We start from the raw sequence: 9,487 nt of genomic DNA, 5'->3' as shown, positions 1-9,487 counted from the left end.
AAGGGTTACAGTTTTCAATTCTTACAGCCTACCCAGTTAGAATTTTAAACTTCATGATTATGTAGCTAAGTTACTTTAGTAAGAGAGTTGTGCTGCCCTGCCCCTGGGAACCCCCTACTTGGGTTTATTATTAGTTGTGCCTGCCTCTTCTTTGCAAAGATCATCAGATCATTTCTAAATAACATGCTTGAGAAGATGGAGTCTAGCTGTATTTTCTACCACTACTGCAAGGTACCTTTGACAGTTACAGTGTTAAACTTCCATAGAGTGGAGGAAATTTTTTTCTTTCTGCCTCTCATTGAACTATAAATAGTGAAGCTGATAACTCCACAGGAAAGAAAAACTAATGGTCCTAAAAATCACTCAAGTATTCTCCTCCACCACTACCCCCTGCCAAGTTTATGAGGGTGAGGGTGTTTTCAGCGACCTAGTCCAGAACACTGACCCCCATGGAACCCAGCAGGGTGTATGTCTGGGGGACAGGGGTCTATAATGCTGCAGAGTGGCTAAAATCCATTTTTCTTTCCCAAGTTGCTTATATAAATATTGCCAGAGAATTGAGATTGTTATGATTAAATATGAAGTAAACCAATGCCTTTGTAATTTAAAATTGATGAGACTTTTAAGTTCTAGGAGAAGAAAAAAAATTGACACGACAGCACTAATCCTTATAGGGTAAATGGCATCAGCACCCTTCCATCTATGTTAGGCAGAAAGCAATTAATTAAAATAAGTGCTCTGCCAAGATTATTATACCTGTTGCTGATGATTTGCTCTTAAATTAAGTCTAATTTGTTCAGGAACATAAATCACCACGTCAAGATTTGTGTGAGAGGCAGGAAAGTCAGGCTCATGGCAGACTATTTCACTGACATTGAAAGAGGAAACCCAATCGCTTTATATCTGATTGGTGGAATATTCCAGGTTTATGAAATAGCTGAGATTCTACATGTGGTAGGTACTGCTTACAGCCTAATTCTATTAAGAATAACAGAATTGATTTTTCCTTTCTTTGGCCGTGTCTCTTTTGAAAAGGAAATGATATCCTGACAACATTTTCATTGGCCCCACATAATAGGGGCGCTGTAAACTTACTTTCTAATGGATGATCAAACCAGCAATTTCCAAAACATGCAGTGGCATCAAGCCTTCCAACCTTGGCTTCAGGTAGGTTTCTTTCCAGCCTTTTCATGACAGAGTGACTATGCAGTGGTTTCCTGGAAAAATCAAGAGTTGTCAGAAAAAAGGCATTAGTTAAGCACTGTGATTGAAATACAGATGAATTCAGTTATCCAATTCACCACTTACTAGCTGAACAGTCGTGGGCAAATCCCTTAATCCTCTCTGAATCAAAGTTCTTAATCTATATAACGGAGATGGTAATACTCCAGGTTTCTGAAAGTTAGCATTCAGTAGGATAACACGCTCTGAGGTTTGTGACTGCTTAATATAAACTATAATAATAGTACCAAATTCAAGGAACTCTGCTTGGACCCACTGGCTAGTTTCTTGGTTGCTAAATTATATCAGCTGTCCAACTAGTGACCTTTTACTGAACCAAGATCCAGTTCAGGAGTGCATTTCACATTTAGTTGTCCTGTCTCCTTAGTCTCCTTTAATCTGGGATGGTTCACTTTGTCGTTGTTTTTTTTTTTGGCCGCGCTGCAAAGCTTACAGGTTCTTAGTTCCCCGACCAGGGAGTGAACCCGGGGCCCCAGCAGTGAAAGTGCTGAGTCCTAACCACTGGACCACTGGTTCACTTTTGAAAAAGTAATGGCCAGTGATTTTATAGAATGTCCCTCAATTTGGGCTGGTTTGATATTTGCTCATGATGTCAGGAGGCACGTGATCTCAACATGTCTAATCTCTGGAGACGTTAACTTTTTTAAAAACTCTAATCCAAGAAATAAGACTGAAACTTTAAATATTGAAATGGCCTACCATGTACTTCAGAAAACTGACATTAATCTATCAGTTCTGAGACGCATCTTATTAACATTTTAGACTTTAAAGACAAAAGATCTTCAGGGCTTCCAGGCATAAGGTCAAATTAATTATATGAGTAAGAAAATTTGCCTGGCATCAGACTTCTCATGTGTAATAATGCAAAATACTGCAAGGGTGGAACAGCATTTTCAAGAAACCCAAGGAAAGAACATGCAAGCCCAGAATGTTATACCTAGAATCAGGAATACAGAAAACAAGTTTCAATTTTGAACCACTCTTAAAAGACACAAAAATAGACTTGACAAATGAAAAGATACCTTTCTGAATAGAACAACATGTATATCTGTCAGTGTGCTCCAGAGACTATATGAAAAAAATACATACACACACATATATATACATGCATATATACATACACAGATATTTATTTTAAGGAGCTGGTTCATATGATTGTGGGCACAGGCCAGCGGGCTGGAAACGCAAGCCTGTATTTCCGTGTTAGACTTGAGGCAGAATTTCTTCTTAGAAGAAAAGTCATATTGGACTAAGGGCCCATCCTACTCCAGTATGACCTCATCTTAACTAATTACATCTGCAACAACCCTATTTTCAAATGAGGTCACATTACATAGTACCAGGGGTTAGAACCTCAACATATCTTTTTGGTGGACAAAATTCAACCCACAACAACATCATTAAAATGTCAATTCTTCCTAAATTAATTAACAAATTTAATCTGATTCTAATGAAAATAAAAATGTGTTTATGGAGCCAGACAGGTTGATCCTAAGGTTTATATATGAAAAACTAAGAAATCAGTGAAAAGGAAAAGTTACAAGGGTGAAGTAGCTCTACCAGATATTAAAACACAAAGCCTCTATGATTAAAACAGTATGGTATTGATGCATTAATAGACAAACCAATGGAATAGAATAGAAAGTCTAGAAGTAGACTGAAGTGCATACAGAAATCTAGTATATGGCAGAAGTGGCATCTCAAATCACTGGGAAGAGGTGAACTTTTGAATAAATGATGTTGGGGCAACAGGATACCCATTTGGGAAAAAGATAAAACTAGATCCCTATCTCCCAGCATACTCAAGAACAAACTCCAAATGGATGAGAGATCTAGATTTTAAAGAGACAGAATGAAACCATACAAGTATCGAAAGAAAACAGGGTGAATTACTTCATGGCCTGAGTGCAGGGAAAAGCTTTCCCAACTTGACTCAAAATCCAGATGCAGAACTTCCCTGGTGGTGCAGTTGTTAGGAATCCGCCTGCCAATGCAGGGGACACGAGTTCGATCCCCGGTCCGGGAAGATCCCACATGCTGTGGAGCAACTAAGCCCGTGCGCCACAACTACTAAGCCTACGCTCTAGAGTCCACGAGCCACAACTGCTGAGCCCACTCGCCACAACTACTGAAGCCTGTGCACCTAGAGCCTGTGTTCCACAACAAGAGAAGCCACTGCAATGAGAAGCCCACGCACAGCAACGAAGACCCAACAACAACAAAAATCCAGACGCAATCTAAGAAAAAGGTTATAAATTTGATTATCTAAAAATATAATTTTTTTCTAATTTTATTGAGGTGTATTTTAGATATATAACATACCTATTTCAAGTGAACGATTCAGTGATGTTTTAGTAAATGTATTAAGCTGTGCAACACTGCCATAAATCAGTTTAGAACCTTCTCATCCCCCCACAAAAGTCCCCCATGCACATTTACTGTTGATCCCATTTTGCACTCTGACCCCCTGAGCCAGGCAACCACTAATCTACTTTCCGTCTCTACATAGCTGCCTTTTCTGGATATTTTATATAAACGACATCGTACAGTATATGGCCTCCTGTGTCTGGCTTCTTTCACTGGGCATCAGGTTTTTGAAGTTCATTTATGTTATAGCATGTATCCACAGTTCCTTCCTTTTTATTGCTGAATAGTATCCCTGGATTGACAAGACCACATTTTATCTGTCCATTCACAGTGTGAGGCTATTGTGAGTAATGCTGCTAAAAACACCACAAAAGAAGACAATGTATGCAACATACCTCACAGATAAAGTACTAATATTTCTAATATGTAAACTTTCAAAATGTGAGAGAGAAAAGTCCAAGATTCCCATTTAGAATAAGCCAAAGACATGAACTGATAATTCACCTAAAAAGATATTAAAATTGCCCTTAAACATGTGAAAAGATACTCAAATTCACTCATAGTAAGAGTACAAATTAAAACTACACTGAAGGGGCTTCCCTGGTGGTGCAGTGGTTAAGAATCCACCTGCCAATGCAGGGGACATGGGTTCGAGCCCTGGGCCGGGAAGATCCCACATGCCACAGAGCAACTAAGCCCGTGTGCCACAACTACTGTGCCCATGTGCCGCAACTACTGAAGCCCACGTGCCTAGAGCCCGTGCTCCACAACAAGAAAAGCCACTGCAATGAGAAGCCTGTGCACTACAATAAAGAGTAGCCCCCACCCTCTGCAACTACAGAAAACCTGCACACAGCAACAAAGACCCAACAGCCAATAAATAAAAATAAAATAATAAATTAAAAAAACTACACTGAGAACATCAACTAGGATGGCTGCAAAAAAAAAAAAAAAAAAAAAAGACAGAGGGTAACAAGTGTTAGTGAGGCTGCAGAGACACTGGAACCCTGGTACACTGCTGGTGGGAATGTAAGATGTTGAAGCCACTTTGGAAAAACAGTCTGGCAGTTTTTCAAAAGACTAAACATAGTTACTGTATGACCCAGTCATTCCACTCCTAGGGATATACCCAAGAGAAGTGAAAACATACAACCACATAAAACAACTCAATTGAAAAATGGGCAGAGACCTTAATAGACATTTCTCCAAAGAAGATGTACAGATGGCCAGTAGACATATGAAAAGATGCTCAACATCACTAATTATTAGAGAAATGCAAATCAAAACTACAATGAGGTACCACCTCACACCAGTCAGAATGGCCATCATTAAAAATGCTGGAGGGGCTGTGGAGAAAAGGGAACCCTCCTACACTGTTGGTGGGAATATAAGTTGGTGCAGCCACTATGGAAAACAGTGTGGAGATTCCTCAGAAAAGTAAAAACAGAATTACCATATGATCCAGCAATCCCACTCCTGGGCATATACCTGGACAAAATTCTAATTCAGAAAGATACATGCATCCCTATGTTCACAGCAGCACTATTCACAATAGCCAAGACATGGAAGCAACCTAAATGTCCACAGACAGATGAATGGATAAAGAAGATGTGGTACATATATATAATGGAACACTACTCAGCCATTAAAAAAGAATGAAATAAGGCCATTTGCAGCAACATGGATGCAACTAGAGATTATCATACTAAGTGAAGTCAGAAAGAGAAAGACAAATACTATATGATATCACATGTGGAATCTAAAATATGGCACAAATGAACCTATCTACAAAAAGAAACAGACTCACAGACACTGAGAACAGACTTGTGGTTGCCAGGGGGAAGGGGGAGTGAGGGAGGGAAGGACTGGGAGTTTGGGGTTAGCAGATGTAAACTATTATATGTAGGACGGATAAACAACAAGGTCCTACTGTATAGCACAGGGAACCATATTCAGTATCCTGTGATAAACCATAATGGAAAAGAATATAAACAAGGAATGTCTATACGTGTATAAGTGAGTCACTTTGCCGTACAGAAGAGATTGGCACAACATTGTAAATCAACTATACTTCAATAAAAAGTTTTAAAAAAAACCCTGTACACAGATGTTCACAGCAGCACTATTCACAATAGCCAAAAAGTGGAAACAACTCAAATGTCCATCAACCGATGAATGGATGAACACAATGTGGTCTCGCCACACTGCAGAAGAGTGTTCTGCCATAAGAAGGAATGAAGTACTGACACATGCACCACCACGTGGACGAACCTTGAAAACGTAATGCTAAGCAAAAGAAGCTAGACCAAAATGTCACATATATGAAATGTCCAGAACCGGCAACTCCTTAGAGTCAGGAAGGAGTTGAGAGGTTGCCAGGGGCTTTGGAGAGGGGACAATGAGGTTGGATTACTAATGGGTACGGGGTTTCTTTTTGGGGTGATGAAAATGTTCTAGAATTGATTACTGTGATGATGGCACAGCTCTGTGAATATACTAAAAGCCATTGTACATTTTAAATGGGTGAATCGTATGGTATGTGAATTATACCTCCATACAGCTGTTATTTAAAAAAACTACAGAGGGACTTCCTAGGTGGCGCAGTGGGTAAGAACCTGCCTGCCAATGCAGGGGACACGGGTTCGATCCCTGCTCCAGGAAGATCCCACATGCCGCGGAGCAACTAAGCCCGTGCGCCACAACTATTGAGCCTGCACTCTAGAGCCCGTGAGCCACAACTATTGAGCCCACGTGCTGCAACTACTGAAGCCCACGCACCTAGAGCCCGTGCTCTGCAACGAGAGGCCACAGCAATGAGAAGCCCGTACACGACAAAGAGTAGCCCCTGCTCGCCGCAATTAGAGAAAGACCGTGTGCAGCAAGGAAGACCCAACACAGCCAATAAAATAAATAAATAAATTAATTAATTAATATTTTAAAAAAAACCTACACTGAGATACCGTTTCTCATCTATCAGGTTAGCAAACACTCTAAAGCTTGACAACATACTCTGTTGAAAGGCTGTGCAGTTACAGACACTCTCGAACATTGTGAGAATGCAGAATGGAAGGGGAACTTGTCAATATCTAACAAAACTAGATTTGTATTTACCCTTTGCCCCAGCAATACCATTTCTAGGGCCTTCCTCTTAAAATACACCAGTAACAAGAAAATACACAGACACAAGGTTATTCAGCATTACTTCCACTCACAAAATAGGAGAAACTACCCAAGTGTCCAAATCAAGGCTGTTGGCTAAATACACAACGATACACACACACAACGGAGTACCATGTAGCTGTAGAAAAAAAGAATGTGGAAGATTTCTATGAGGTGGTGTGGGGTGGTTTCCAGGATATATTGTACAGTGAAAAAGAGTATAAATAGTCTGTTTCCATTTGTGTAAGAAAGGGGAAATAAGTAAATATGCATATATCCCCTTACTTCTGCAAAAGGCAACACAGGAAGGATGAACCAGAAAACAATGCAGTTAGTTACCTATAAGTTTGGGGGTGGGGTGGACAGCATGGAATAAACCAGGGAGAAGACAGCCCTTGCAGGGTGCATCTTTTTGTGGAGTTTAATGCTGGAAGGTCAGAGGAGACAGCTTCAAGGGGCTCCCACTGTCCAAATATGGGCTGATTAGGGCATCAAATTAAGGGGACAGTAAAGGATTATAACCCACTGAATAAAGTAGGAATCCATGAGACCACCTTAACAGTCACTAGGTAAGTATGTAAAAGGGGGGAGAAGGGGAATTCCCTGGTGATCCAGTGGTTAAGACAGGGGGCTTTCATGGCCAAGGGCCCACGTTTGGTCCCTGGTTGGGGAACAAAGAGCCCACAAGTGGCACAAACAAACAAAAAAAAAAAATGGCAGAAGGGAGGGTCTTCCTTATAGATGCTGGCACATATATGCAAGGACTGGTGGAACTGGAAAATCACCACTCTGCATCCATCACAGTAAATACTGATTTGGACAAGATGGATGCTAATCTATGGGAGAGAAAGTCTGACAAGGAGCACGATATTTACATAAAGCATCTGCCTACTAAGCGTTTATTAGCTGCAAGGGGCAGTCGTAACTCTACAGTGGAGAAACTAGACAATGCCTTGACTAGGTGATGCAAATGGACATTACCAGTGAGGGGCACACAGACACATGCTTCTGGATGTGATACTCTCAGAAGGACACAGATCATTTTTACAGTATTTTGGCTGAGAACCTATAATGTGACTCTAACTGTGAGGAAACATCAGGCAGGCCCCAACTGAGGGACAGTCTATAAAATAACGGGTCTATGCTCTTCAAAAACGTCCATGGCATGAAAAACAGAGAAAGGCTGAGCAACTGTTCCAGGTGAAAGAGGACTACGAAATGTCCTGCATGGATCCTGTACTGAAGAGAAAAAAACACTATAAAGGACATTTTGGGGACCACTGACAAAATTGAAATGTGGACTATAATTACATAAAATATTGTATACAATGTTCTATCAATGATGACTATACTGTGGTTACAGCAGAGAATATCTTTGTTCTTAGGAAATACACAGTGAAGTTTTAAGGGGTAAAGCAGAATGATGTCTGTGACCTACTCTCAAATGGTTCAGAAAAAATAAATAGTAATGTGTGTTTGGACTATACATACATATAATACTATACATATTACATATATAGATACACATATATATTATATACATAGATACACACACACGAATATCTATAAAGACAACGATAAAACAAACATGGCAAAGTTTAAACTTGGCTGCAGTGGTTGGTACCGTGTCGGCCCGGTTGAGCCGGAACCGTGGTTCCCGGAATTGCCTTCACTGCTCCAAGGAAGAGCTGGCTCAGACATCACCACAAGAGGTATGAAACGGAAGAAAACTGACTCTCAGAAGGCGGCGGGGTTGAACGCAGTGGAAGGCAGGCAGGCACAGAGGTACTGGCAGACTCCAGCTTGTTCTCTTCTCTGCTCCGTGGCCAGCTCGTCCTCCCAACTGCAGGGCTGACACCAGCGCCCCTTCCCAGGCCCGCAATAGACTCCTGGACAGCCTCCCTTCAGGCCCCAGGCTCTGCTCTGGCTCCTCGCACTGATGGGCTGGTGACTCTTCCTCCCTCAAGCTCCGCCCCCCCATGATCTCCCCAGCTCCTTCCCGCCTACTAGCTGCAATAAATCCCTTCTCAAGCTCAGTGGCCCTGCTTCCTGGATAGAACCCTGACCTTGGTGGATCTCAGGAAAGGGTATATGAGAATTCTCTGCATTCTTGCAACTTTTCTTGTAACTGTGAAATATTTCCAAAATAAAATTTTAAAAAATCAAATTTTTCTAGGATTTAAAATACTTACTTGATGATCCCTTCAGAAGAAGGTTAACAAAAGGTTTTTCATTTCTGGTGCCAAGACTAAGTATGAGGAGTAGGCACTGACCTATTCCAGTGACAGGACCCTGAGAAGGAGGCCCTGGCAGGAGAGGGGGAGGAAGGCCTGCAGCTTTCTGCTTGTTTCACCACTGACCTGATCTGAGGACACAGGAACAAGGCAGAGATGAAACAGAAGATGGGGAAGAAGCCACGGTTCACTGGGGGCCGGACCCAAAGGTCCCCTCCTGCCACTCGATTGCACCAAGGGACCCAGGATAGACCAAGACACAGGGGGTGTTTTATAGCTAGAGAAGCTGAGGTATGACACTTAATTGACATTCTCTTAGCTACTGGAAGACAGTGGATAACCACCCAGGCTTCAGCCACTGTATTCACGTGTTGGGGGAAAAAAACAGCATAAGAAGACAAAAGATTAGAATCAGGGCCACAGATGGCTCTAAAATTACTTTTTGCAGTAACTGAAAATAGCATAGCCAATATATCCACCTACTG

This window comes from Hippopotamus amphibius, chromosome X, assembly GCF_030028045.1.
Source record: "Hippopotamus amphibius kiboko isolate mHipAmp2 chromosome X, mHipAmp2.hap2, whole genome shotgun sequence".
Classification (NCBI taxonomy): domain Eukaryota; kingdom Metazoa; phylum Chordata; class Mammalia; order Artiodactyla; family Hippopotamidae; genus Hippopotamus; species Hippopotamus amphibius.
Note: the sequence above shows the minus strand (reverse complement) of the source record.